The sequence below is a fragment of the Passer montanus genome, unplaced genomic scaffold (assembly GCF_014805655.1).
Source record: "Passer montanus isolate IOZ18808 unplaced genomic scaffold, ASM1480565v1 scaffold47, whole genome shotgun sequence".
NCBI classification, from domain to species: domain Eukaryota; kingdom Metazoa; phylum Chordata; class Aves; order Passeriformes; family Passeridae; genus Passer; species Passer montanus.
Window position 1 is genome coordinate 6,996,599 of NW_024369596.1, and position 13,483 is coordinate 7,010,081.

General features: G+C 44.7%; 1 protein-coding gene across 10 annotated transcripts in view; it reads left to right on the forward strand.

Annotated features, from left to right (window-relative positions):
- The first annotated feature begins 7,322 nt into the window (after positions 1-7,322).
- Positions 7,323-13,483, forward strand: part of PRDM10 (PR/SET domain 10) — a 45,121-nt gene continuing 38,960 nt past the window's right edge. For 2 of the 10 annotated variants that reach the window (XM_039722060.1, XM_039722059.1), the window contains exon 1: positions 10,931-13,482. The gene's annotated coding sequence lies outside the window, so the exon portion shown is untranslated. Of the gene's footprint in view, positions 7,545-7,784; positions 9,960-10,037; position 13,483 lie in introns of those variants that run through there. The other 8 variants (XM_039722063.1, XM_039722064.1, XM_039722053.1 and 5 more) reach the window with 7 other exon arrangements.

A 13,483-nucleotide genomic window follows, 5' to 3' on the forward strand; every position in this document is an offset into this window, starting at 1 on the left:
AGGATTATTTCCTGAAAAAAGACTGGCTCAAAAGATTATGTTCTGTTCACTAAAAGATTTTGGGGAAGCAAATTTGTTATTTCTTCCCAGGCTACAGTATCTGCACCCTTCCCCCAGTGTTGTTAGACTGAAGCACAGCAGAAGCCCTGCCAGCATTCCCTGCTCTGGGCAGCTCTGTGCTTTCCCCCTGAACAGCACATTCTTATGTTTTTTCCTGTCTGTGTGACTACAGAAGTTTCTTATTTGTAGCCATATGCACCCAAGGAGAGGCTGCAGCTTCAATCTTAATGGCTGTCTCCAATGATATAATTTGTTTTTTATCAGCTTCAGAGATAAGGCAGCATTAACTCCCTGAAAAATCCTGGCACTTACTCAGTTTGATTCCTCCCATTCTCCTAAACCAGGTGTTTTCAAAGGTATTCATATATCTGTCTACAGTGTGGGTGGAATATACTTAACTTCCAACTCAGTTAAGTTGGAAAACATTCCCTCCTTTTAAACTAATCACTCACTAAACAAACATTTCTCTTCTACCCAGACAACTACCCTCTTGAAGGACACATCTGACTGCAAAGAACCACACTGCAAAAATACTTTGAATGCAGTCCAAAATTACACCAGTCCTGGGGTCTGCTCAGGCAGCACCTGCTTCAGGGTCAGAACTCACACAGGAAACCCCAGTCCCCAAGGTGGTGACAAGCAACACAACCCCACCACATACCATAAGGGAGGATTTCTCAAAGTCCCAGAATGCTGTAAGAAAATGTCAGCAGTGTTTTTCTTTCCAAAGACCTAATTTTTAAAATGTTATGATAAAAAATTAAAGAATAACTTAAGACCACGGTAAGTAAAGGCTTGAAATTAAGGAAAAGAAAAGCCAACCACAACAGTATTTTTTGTGCACCAGTCATATAAGCTGTTAACAAACAGGGTAATCATACAAATATTAGATTTAAGAAATACTTGATTTATACCTTTATGAAAAAAAAGCCAAACCAGCTTCTCCAAGAACCCATGGCTAAATCAGGCCTAAGATCTACCTTTAGCACCTGAGCAGCAGTACACCACTAAGTTAGACTTCAGAGGCCACTAATAAATCCCCCTGATCCTAAGCAGCTTCACTTAGGCTGGGACTACCCCCCATCCCACAAGCCCAGGATTCCTATTTAAGCTGAATTTAGGGCCGTTGCTTCTTGTCTGAGTAATTCTAGAGAAGTATTGTGTTTTAGCTTGGTATCAACTGTAACTAGCTATGGATCTTGAATCTGTGCTATTGCTGTAGATTAGGTAAGTTACTAATGGATTTTGTCTTACTTTCATTACCAGCCTACATCATGACATACAAATTTGATTCTGATTTTGGACTCAGGTATCCCTTGTCCTCTTGAACTTGCCTGCTGACCTGTATTTTTGCATGCTCTCTGGATGTCATATCTAGATAAATCTTAGCATCTTCTATAGGTGCTAAAGGATGGAATGGGAACTGGTGAGTATTTCCACAAGCTTGGACATCCAGACATTTAGATAACAGGTGGAGCTATCCCAGGGATGTTTTTTGCCCTTAAAAATTAATCCATTTCTAAAACGGTATCATCTGTAATGAAATCTTCTCTGTAAAAGCCCTGTTGCCCCACTAGAGCAGAGGGGCTGGGTAGACAGCTGGGAAAGAGGAATGTGCTAGACAGAAGGAAACAAAAGAAACACAGTTTGTGTAGTCTGACAAAACAAACCTCAGTGATGATGTGACTGCTGTCTATGAACACATCAGAAGAGTAAACACTGGGGGTAAGGATAAAGACCCTACTTAAAAGACATGAAATACATAGAAATAGACTTTAAAAGAAAGAACCTCTCGGGATTTCCTCTGGTCGAGATGATCCCAAGGTGTGTTAAAAAGTCTCTTTTCCCCAACCCAGCTGTCAAAGAAGAAATCAGGAGTCTTCGGCTGTCGTTCTCAAGGTTGTTTATTATTTCTTATCTAAAACATTTTCCGTCTGGCCAGCCGAGGTCTGTTCTGCAGGTCACACTTCCCCGCCCCCAGGCTGGTGTTGTCTTTTATACTATAAACGACATATTCGATATTTACAATTATGTTCCAATACCTATCACCTATGTTAGACAGTGGCTTTCTACTCTAAGCCAATCCCGAAGTGCCACCATCACCAAGAAGACGGAGGCTAGGAAGAAGGGAGAAGAAAGGACAACGCCCAAATCCCTCCATCTTGTCCCTAGATCCCCACAGTAAAATTCTTTAAAATTCCATCTTTCACCCTGTGACAACTACTGTTATGCTACCTGAACTTTTGTGACTTGTAATTCTTCATATAAAGTTGGTAATTTGCTCCATGGGTTAAGATAGAATTCCCAGGTGTCTCTGGCTTCCTGCCAGGGTCTCCGAGCCCCTGCCAGGATTTTGAGCCATCCAGAGAGATGTCCTGGGTTCCAACAAGAACCAACTTGTCTTCAATGATGTTTTTAGTCTCTTGTTCAAAACTGCAAGAATAAAAGTCTCAGTTTCTCATCAGAGAAAGCCTGCTCAGGTTATATACTGAGGTGTCTGTGACGGAGGGGATTGGGTAGCTTGGAAACCCTCTGCCAGCTCCTAGGTCAGACTTCAGAAGGTCAGACTTCTAATTTCTAACTTCTGCAGAAGGAGAAAGACTGACCGTCTGACAGAAAAATATTTTTATCCTTCTACATCCTGAAAAAGGACACAGTTTTCCCAGCTAGGAGACTTGCTTTGAGCTCTTCTATAAAAAGCTAAGATAAACAAGAGTCTAGAGTTAGTACATGTTCTAAATTAAATCTCAAAATACAATTTTTTTCTTTAAAGAAAATGTGGCTGCTGTCTAAACATCTACCATAAGTTATCACTGAATGTGGTTTTATGTTGCCTCTTTTATTCATCTATCAAATGTATGCAGAAGCAGGAGGTAGATCTCTGAAGCTCCCTTCTTTCCTGACAGAGGTGAAGGAAAGCTGACTGTCATCACTACATTTTGAAAAAGGTTGTCAAAGGCTGTATCACATCCTTTCCCAGTGCTGGAGACAAATCTTCTGGAAAAATTAGAAATCTTGTATAATGCACTATAATTTTAATAATTCTTTTATAATTTTAAATAGAGAATATTAAACCTTTATTTAACTTTCTAGTGAACTCAGAAATATCACAAAGGATGGAGAGTTTCCTGAGTCATTCTGGCCTGATTAACTGAAAGGAAACCCAAACACCCTCTGTGTTTACTTTGCAGTCGATGCACAAATTATTTCCTGCTGATGACAATGCTTCTACAAAACCAGGGCTGGGTCGTGGAGACATCTGAACTCCAGTGGGAAATCAGCTGGTAGCGTTGGGTGATGGCAGTTTAGCGCTGTCAGGATCATGGTAGCTGAGATCCTTCCCAGAGAAGAAATGTGTGCACTAAATCCCAGCTAAAGAAGTAGCTGACCTGGATTTGAAGTTGAACTACATCTGTCCAGTGCAGATTTCTGGGAAATGCTCCAAGAATGAACAAGTGTGGCAATGCAGAGAAGAACTGGGTTGCACTGGAGTTACTGCACTTGCCTAAATTGGGCTGACTGGAACCACGACATGCTGCCTGTGGAAAGGCTGGGGCTCCACAGGAGCAGCTGAACACAAGAAGGAAAAATCCCTCTCTAACCCTGCAGAATCTTGCAAAGAGACAGTCTGCAGCAAAAGCTGTGAAATGCCAAACTCCCATTTGATTTGTCTCCTTAAAACCATGGGATGTCAAGGCATCATCAGGAGCAGCAGCTGCCTTTATAAATATTGTTCTAATGGAGTCAGGGAGATATTAGTGTGTGAGTGGCAAAATATTTTCCCTGCAGGCATTCTGGCATCAGGACTTACTTTTCATATCCCAACACCCCAGCAGAGCTTTGCTAAATAGATTTTCAGTAAACTGAAAAGCTGCCTTTTCCTAAAACTTGCTATATCTTTTATCAAATGACCAGAGAAAATGACGGGGCTGGAGGGAGTGGGGTGATGATGCCAGTTGTTTCCTGGCCTATTTTTGTGTCTCTTTATTATTAACAGTTGGAGGATAAATACCACTTGATTGGGGACAAATCAGGCAAAAAGAGAGCCAATAGTGAATGCATGAGGTGAAATGCTTCAGGTAAGGGTATGTTTTTAATTTGAAATAAAATTTAAATTTTTGAGTTTATGTAGGTACTATTGCAACTCTCTCAAACTTGTTTTAGTCAATTTTTTTCTTGCAGTTAAAGGGATTAATTCAGCATGTTTAGAAAGAAACAGACTAATTTTTGGTGGGAGGAGTGATCCTGAGAACCACAATAAAATAGCTTTATTGTACTCGCATGTGTTTTACATGAGGCCACTTTAATTAAATTTATTGTGGCTTAGTCTAAACTAGTGAATTCATGTTTTATATTCTCTGTGCAGGATGAAAAGTAATTACATTTCAGTTGCATTATAATTTAGCAGGTTGTAACAGACACAGGCACAGAGTTGAAGTTTTTCCATCCTCTCAATTGGAGTTTTAAATCACAGCCAGCTGCTGACTTGCATGGGGGTGGGAAGTAGGTGCCACAAAGATAGCCCAATTCCATGTGCAGTTTAATCTGGGAATCTAGACCTAAGTACCTACTTGTCATGCACAGAATGAGACTGGGAGGTCACCAGGGCCAAGGAGGCAGTGGCTGCTCCTATAACTCAAATGAATTTAGAGCACTTGAGCATTTTTCTTTGTCATATTTAATCTGTATGTTCCTCAAAATGGGATTATGTCATAGAGAAAAATCCAATAACCCAGACAAAACCTGAAACATCCATATGGATGGGGAAAAAACAGGAAATCTTTCTAGGGGTCTGAGAGAGGGATGGGGAGCAGCTTTAGGGAGTAGGGTCCAGGTATGGGAGGCTTGTTTTTATGGCAGAGACTTAGGAGTGGTTTTTCTAGGCGAAAGGAAGGGGTGAGGAGGTCCAAGGAAAAGAGAGCAGAAAGATATCCATAAGTAAATTAAATGGGGTGGAGTTCCAGTGTGCTTTTCCACCTGGAATCTGAAAAAGGTGGGAGAAGCCAGTCAGTACACTTGCTTCCACCTGGGAACTAGTGGGAAAATTAACATTGGAGTGACCAGAGGGAAGAGACAGAACTGGTTTCTGTCAGATGAGAGAAATTGTTGCAGCAGCAGTATCCAAATGAGATGATGCAGGGACAGAGACATGGATCTGATGGCCTGGGAGCTGAGCAGGGAAAGGAGGATTTTCAGGAGGGTTACAGCACCTTCCAGACTGGAGGTGAAGAGGGGTATTTCATGTAGTTCACTTGAACTATGCAGATTAGAAATAAATAAATTAACCTCATATGAAGGCCTCTCTCTCTGCCAGCACAAGGCTGTGGGGGAAACAAAGCCTGTGCTGGAGCATCAGAAACAACACATCAAATGTGGGAATTACAAAAGGCATTACATCAGATGCCAGATACTGCAGGGGATGAATCAGACCAGCATCTGCCAGCTTTAGTGCATCCATGGCAAACTTGCACTGATTTGACTACAAAGCGAAAAAAATAACCTGTAGACAACTTTCAATGTGAGCCGTTTCAGGAAAGGGCACTGCTCTGTATTCCACCATGGGACTACATCTCTTGTGGCAGAGCCATCAAGTCTTCCAAAATGTTAGGAGACTCTTGGAAAACGCAAATAAAAATGTACTTTGATTTTTTTAAAAAAGTAACAACACATGCAAGTTTTAAAATTTATAAGACATTAAGCAGTTTTGATTGCTTTTATGTATGTCCTTGTAGTACTTATTTTCCTGAAGTTCCAGTATGGTATAATGAAATTGAAGCTGGTTCTATCGGACAGAAAAATAAATTGGCTCAATGACTCCCATAATTTAAATTAAGAGAAATGCCCAAAGATGTAAAGAAGTATAGTTAAGGGGGGAAAAAAAAATATAACTTTTAAATTAAACAAATTCTGCTGACTTGAGGTTTAAAACCCATATCTAATATTTTAATATCAAGTTCATAAACACAATTCAGAAAATTTGTATCTCTGTGGGCTGTTTTTGAAATTTTGATTGCTCATGGAAGGGGGTCAGTACAACAGGGGATCATTTAAATTTACAACAGCAGCTCTTAATTTAAAAGACTAGTCCAGGCTTTAAAAGGACAGACCTAATGGAGAGTTACACTTAATGGCACCAAGATCTGGCCCTCTCGCCATTCTCCCAGCACAGAGACTGAGCAAAACCAGTTCTGTAAAAGTAGTGATTAATATTTAACCCAAATTTCCCCTATCTGTCCTCCTGGGCTTTGGTCAGTTGACCACAATGGCCTATTGAGGGATCCGTAGCTGCCCACACTGCAGTGAACAGTGGTTTACACGCAGTCCATGAAGCCATTTAGAATAAAACTAAGAGGTCCTAAACACAGCGATTGTCTGGCTGAAATAGCGACTGATCTAGTTGATTAAAGAGCTACCTGAGCGTGTGCTAATGGCAAACGAGAGACAAGAAAGGGATGTTTTTTCTTGCCACCATAATACAAAGAGATAAATACTAACCACAAATATGGCAGTAACTGCACTGGAATGACCAATTAGTTACATTTTTGAACAATAGTAATTATTACCCTTCTTTGAGCAGACATTTAGGACACAAGACACATGTACCATGAAAAAAAAAAAAAAGAGCACCATTTAGACCATTTTGGGACGTTTTAGGCAGAAGCAGCCCTTTAGTGGGCATCTCCTCATGGGCTGACCTTCAACAGATATTAATAGCTCACGTTTCAGCTTTAAGTACAATTCCTGTGGAATCCACTGGTTTTGTCAGAATTTTAGGTAATTGTGCTCCAACGGGCTGCTAGATAGCGCCGAGGGGGCTGCAGAGCATTGCGGACGGGACCCCACGAGAAGTCACCTCCTCAACCAGGAGGGAGAGGGGTCGGGCCCGGCCCCGCCTGTCCCGCAGAATTCCGAGCGCGGGACGGCGGAGGCGCCGCCCCGCCTCCTCCCGCCACCAGGGGGCGCGCGGCGCCGCCCCCACCCCCACAGCAGGGGGCACTGCTCGCGGCGCCACAGCGCCTCTCCCAGTGCGGGGGCGGGGCGCCGCCATGAAAAGCGCACCCTGATTGGCGGAGATACCACTGTGGGGATGAGAGAGGGGCTCTGATTGGCCGCCAGCAGCCGAAGGTGAGAGTAAAAACCTGGGCAGAGGACATCCCCCCCTCCCCCCCCACCAAACCCCGCTCCCCTCCTGCGGATCGGGGTGTGTGTTCCCCCCCACCCGCGCCCCAGCCCCCTGATCTGGGCGCTCCAAGCCTTTCCTTGGGGAATTCTGTGCCCCATCGTGGCTGGCGGAGGAGTTTCAGCCAATCAGCGCGCGACGCCGCGGCTTGTTGCCAGGCAGATTATGGTAATGAGGCTCGGGCGGCCACCCCCCTCCCGCTCTGCAGCTACCATTGTGAGGTGAGGACAGGTGGGGGGGTTCGGGGCCGCCGCGGGGCCGGCGGCAGCGGCCGGGGCGCGGCGCCCGCACGGGACCCCCTCAGGTAACGCGATGGGACGGTCCGGGAGGGCAGCGCGGCCCGGGGACGCCGCAGGGACCCGCCGGGGGTTTTAGACTTGTTGTTTTAGTCGCACCCAAGATGGCGCCCAGAGCTGGCGGTGCGGGGCCGGGATAAACCGTTCGCTCCTACCAGTGGGGGGGGCGGGGGGGGAAGAGGAAGTAGGGCGTACTTATTCCCTTCCCCCCACACCCCGCGGGAGAGGTACAGTCCGCTTCCCCCCCACCCCAGCCGCGATCCCCCACCCGCCCCGGACACGGGGAGAACGAGGTGCCCCCACGCTTGTTCCCCCCTCCCTCCGTGGTACGGTCCGGACCCCGGCACCTGAGCGGCAGGGGGGGTGCCGGAGCCATGTTTTGTCTTTTTGTCTCCCCAGCACTGTTGGGGGGGAGGGGGGGGTCTTATCTCTCCACCATAATTCTGGGCCGCTCGCCCCTCGCTCAGCCTAGCTTCCCCGCCCTCCGCCACTGGCCCGTCCCGTCCCGTCCGCTCAGCCTCTGCCCTGGCCGCCCGCCCGTGTTCCTCCTTGGCGCTCAGTGGTTGGGGCCGGCTGGCCGCCGGGCGCTCTCACGAGGGGCTGATGGCGCCGCTGCCCTCAGGCGGGGGCGGATGGGGGGGCGCGGCGGTGGCGGGAAGCGGGTGGTGTGGTGTGGGGGGGCACTCACGCCTGCCGATTGGCCGCATGCCTCGCGCCCCTGCCTCCTATTGGCCTAGTTAGGGGAGGGGGCGTCTCACGCCGTCTTCGGATTGGCTGTTGGTGGCCGTGGAGACATTATCAGGGGGTTGGGGGGGTCCCAGTGTGCCCTGTGAGGTGCAGTGGTGTGGTGTGCTCTGGGCGTTCCACCCTCATGAGGTTGTCTTGCCCCGGGGGGCCTGCTGGGCATCTGTGTGGCCCCAACAGGGCAAGGCTCCTGGCTGGGTGGCCCTAAGGCTTGGTGTTGAGGGAAGTTAGGTCTCTCCCCACTGCCCTGAGCGGGTTCCATTCATGAAATCCTAGTGTGAGTAGCAGCAGTTGCTGCAGGTGGAAGCTGTGGGGTTCACTGGTCTCCTAAAAGTGGTCTTGGTGCCAAAGACCCTGTTCCTGTGGTCTTGGTATGGTCGTAACAAGTGAATGCTTAATCTTGTGGCTGTCTTGCTCTGTGGGTGTTGTTGTTGAGGCCCTCCTGTGCCTCAGTTCCATTAAAAATGGGGTTATGTGACTTTGTTAAATGGTTGAGTTGGAATGGAAGAACGTGGTCCCGATGCTGTGAGTTTCAGAATTACTCATCCTAAAGGAATAATTCACATTTTTAGGGTTATTTCCCTGCCCAAGAGTTATGTGTGGTTACCTGTTACCTCTCAGCTGTACATTGCAAAGCCTCAGGAGGGCTCTTGCAATTTAAACTTGGTTTAGGCTGCTGACAGTAATCATAGTCCTGACAGCAAAATGAAGGGTCAGCATTTGTGATGCACTTTTTGGTACCTCAGCATCAACCTGTCTAGTGTATCACTATAATAAGAAATTGACAGTTCTTACAGGCCTTGAAAGAATGATCAAGTGCAAAGCTGGGTGTGTGAGATACCTATCAATGTTTCCCTGTGAGTTTCAATAGGAATAGAGACTATACTGAACTTTTGCTTTCTTCTGTCAGATTTTTAATAATTCAGGGGTTTTTTTCTTGTAGTTCAGTTAGAATATGAGAAGCTAATGAATCACCAACTGATTTTACAAGTGGATTCTTTTCATCTTTTGTGGACACAATAAAATAATTGGCAGTCTTGAGCCTTCTAATGCCTTAATTTCTAGGAAAAGTAATGCAGGAGTGTGTATTGCTCTAGTCTGTCCTTAAATGGAAAACTTCTCTCTGAAATTGTGATGGCTTTTGGCATTTTGGTTCATGGATGCCTCTCTTGTACGAAAAGAGACAGCTTCATTATCTTGTTTATAGGATAAGATATCAGGGTAGTTGGTATTATTGTTATCTGATAGAATAATTGACACTTTGATTTTAGGGAGAAACAGGTCTGTCGTATTATCTGCTCTTCTCTGGCACCCTTAGTCCTATCCTTTGCAGAAAATCCTTGGATGAGCTCTCCTGAGGTAAATTGCTCTGCAGTGAGCAGCCATTTCCAGTGTGTTCCTGGCCACCTGCAGCTGCTGGCAGCTGTGTACACTGAATTCTAATGGACTTCTAAGTGTATCTAATTAAGTGGGTTGGTATTTTGTGGTGAATTTTGTTTGGACTTGAACATGAGATTGGGTTTATTTGTCACTTTTATCTCCTGCTAGTAAAACATGCAGTTGTATTGTAGCCCTGAAAAGGCTCAATATGTCAGTTCCCACCTGTTTGAAAGTGCAGATGGTCCATTGGTTCTCTGGGGTAGTGCAGAGCAGCAGCTATTCTGAAGGAGCCATCTCAGGTATGTGTTTTTATGTGCAGAAACAAGGTAGTTTTATTTTTTTGAACTTTACAACAGGTGACTTAAATTCAGAGAAGTGCAGGGGTGGGGGTGGGAGAAGGAGAGAGGAAGCAGCACCACCTGCTTGTAGGAAGGGGAAGAATCCCCTTCAGGTGACAGTTCTTTTGGAAAGAGTTTACTGGAGGAGGAGAAGGGATGTGAGACAAAAAATTGGCAGCAAGAAGCTTGAGGGGAATGGTTTGTTTTCTTTCAGTAACCCCTAATAGAGCCATCTTGAAGGTTGTGTGGGCAGAACTGTAGAAGACACTGATCCAGACATTTATTTTCCTTTTGTGTCATCCTATGCTTTAAATACATGTATTCCCTGCTTCCTTGCTTTATCAGACTTCTCTCTCTGTGATTTATAAACCAAATCCTTTAGGAAGGCACGGTCACTGCCTCAAGCAGCTGGAGCCCAAAAACTGCAGTGTGTGATTCAACAGCCATGATATCACAGGGGCCTCAGAGGATGAAACATTGGGAACACAACATGAGGAATGTGGCCATAGATTCAGGAAGCTGAGAGTGGGAGGAAGAAATCAGTTGCTGGAGTAGACATGCAGATGTTGAGCAAATGGGAAGAGAGGTGACTAAAGAAGAGATTTGCATATGTAGAAAGTAATGAAGTTGAGTCTTTGCTCACTGAGAGAGAGGACAGTGTGAGAAATACTTTATTATACAAGAATTAGAACTCAAGAGAGATGTCCTTGGAGCATCTCTGAGTAGGTATCTAAACAAAGCCTCGGTAGTTCCCAGGAGGATGTTAACCTGTGCTCAGGCTGAATTCTCTCCTGTGTTCTGTGGTGGAAATGGATTTTCAGCTACTTACCTGATAAGTTGTGAGAGAATAGGTGTACCAGACTGTTGTGCTGTCACCTTCAGTGCCTGGGCACTGTCCCTTTAGGAAAAGGACTGTAACATGTGATGTCTAGCAGAGGACTGGCCTTGGTCTAAGAGATCTTTTCCAGCTGATTGTTGCTTTGATGATGGATGTACCATAAGGAGATAGATCCATTATGCACAATGGCAGCAAAGAGTGAGTTGGTGTTTGGCTGAGCTCTTCTATTTATTATATGACAAAATAAATTGAAGCAAATTTTCCCTTTGTGGAGATTAATAATTCTTGCTGTCCCAGCCCTAGTATGATTTCCATTTTTAACTCACCAGTAAAACATAAATAATGTGGTTTTACATTACCGGATTGATAACATTCACACAGGGCCACAGTTCCTTGAAACAGTGTGTGCCTGTGATGGATGGGAATGCAGAAGAGGTGACAACAGTCCTGACTCAATCCTTAATGAGGTTAGAAGCCTTCTTGCTGCAGCAAAAGCATGTTCCTGCTAAAGGATCTCAGGAAATGCACTGACTCTGCTTTCCAGGCAAACTAGAATAATTGAGTTTAAGTGTGGATAAAGTTTTTTGCAGGCAAATGTGAGGTTCCTTTTGAGCATAATAAATCACTTTCATATTAAAAGCTGGAGGAAGACTCAGAGTTGTAAAACCCCTTTTGTACCAGTCTTGGTGCCCTTGCACATGGCTGGGGTGACATACAGTTGTCAGAGAGCTCAGTCATGAGAGGATTAAGCCGATAGTCCCTGCTGTTATTGCTGCAGGGAACCTCAGGCTATGGCAAGGCTCTTTTACACTGGGAAGTAAATCACATTAGCTGGTTTATGCACCATTATTGTAAAGGGGATTCTCATTTGAGGTACTGAGTGGCTTTATTCCTCTCTGAGCACGGAAGTGGTCTTTTCCCCTTGCTCTGCTTTAATATTCCTCCTTTCTCATCCCAGGTTAGGGGGAAAAATGAGTGTTTGGCAGCCACTGGCTTAGATTTTTCAGCAGATTGCCCTTAGTGAGCCTCACAGAGGTTGCTGCAGCTGAAGTCCCCCGAGATTTTTGTCTCTATATTCTTGTGTAGTCGCAGCATTGAAAGAAATGGTCATTCTTTAATAGCAAGTTGGCCAAGAAAATGCGGTTATTGTTGATTCTAATTTTTTTGGTGGTGGTTTTTTCTGACTTTGAGAGCTTACCTCTGAAGCTCTAGGTGAGCTCACTGGTTTAACTTGTGTTTAAAACACTTAGATACCAAACACAAACCAACAGTGATTTTACTGTTAGGGGTTTTCTCTTACAGCACCGTTCACTCTTGAGTGTTTGTGGGGGAATCAGAGATGCACCTGTGAGGGGATACATGTGGAGCTGTGGTGGCCCAGGGTGTCTAATGCTGAGGCAGCAAAGCTAACAAGGACATTGCTGTTGGATAGGCAGTGAGGTGCTTTGCCTTCTGAGCAGTGCTTTCCCATCCTCTGGAGCTGAATGCAGTTCACAGGGAAGCTGCTGATTTAATAATACGGCTCTGGAGAAAATACCATCCTGCAGGAGCAGGAGGAAGGAGTTGGAGAGGGTTGGAGGGTTGCCAAGGTCAAAAGGAGGTTTTAAGTAAGATTTCAAAAAAAAAAAAAAAAAAAAAGAACTAAAGAACTGTCAGACAATGACACAAAGATGCTTTTGAGGCATCAGGAGCAGCAGAGGAGTTTTGTCATTAATGAAATTTTCTGGATTTGATGTAAAATGCAAAACCTAAAGAGAGATGGCCGTAGGTCTGTGACAGCAGCAGGTCTCAGAAGGTGTTGAGAACAGGAAAGTGAATGTGAATGGTGTTCTGAGAAAAACCTGTTGTCCTGAAGGGATGGTTAATTTATTTGCACAGCTCAGAATGAGCTAATGTTCCACTAGAGGAGATATTTCAAAATCACAGGAGCTGTGTTGTTTCTTCGATTGTGCTGTGTCACGATTCACACAATATATGGTGACACTGGACAGTCACTGCCTCACCACTGCCTTACTGGAGTGGTACTGGACTATATTGATACTCTTTAGTTATGCCTGTTACTATTTCAGCTTGTGTCATCACCCAGCACAGATAGGGTGAGGCATGCCTGTTATTTGTGGAGGAAAATGCTGTGTCTGCAGTTACCATGCAAAATTACTGTAAATGCTTTAACATCTCCCACTGGCATTGCTTCTTGCTCATGTTTGTGATGCTCATTGGATTGTGTGAGAGCATTGGGGTGCTGGTGGAATTTTGGGTGACTATTGGGTGATGTGTCATAATTGACTAATCTTTCAACTTCCAGAAAAGTAAGAACTTACCAAAAGAAAAAAAAAAAATTATTTGAGCCAGGCCTCTTATATTTTATAGTGGAGAGAATATAGGTGTGACATACATTACATGTAAATTTAACATGAGTTTAAGCAAGCTGTTTGGATTACTGTTTTACTAAACCTCTACATGGATTTTTATTAGAAAATGTAGCCTGTTTTCTGGATACTGAGAAAAAAAAAGAGTTTATCCTATCACAATGCCTTTTATCTTTAATTATCTTTTTTTCTTTTAGAATTTCTGCAATTGAGTTTCAATTTCTGTTACACAGATCTTTATGGTAATCCCTTGGACACAGCAGAGCTTCCCATTGAGG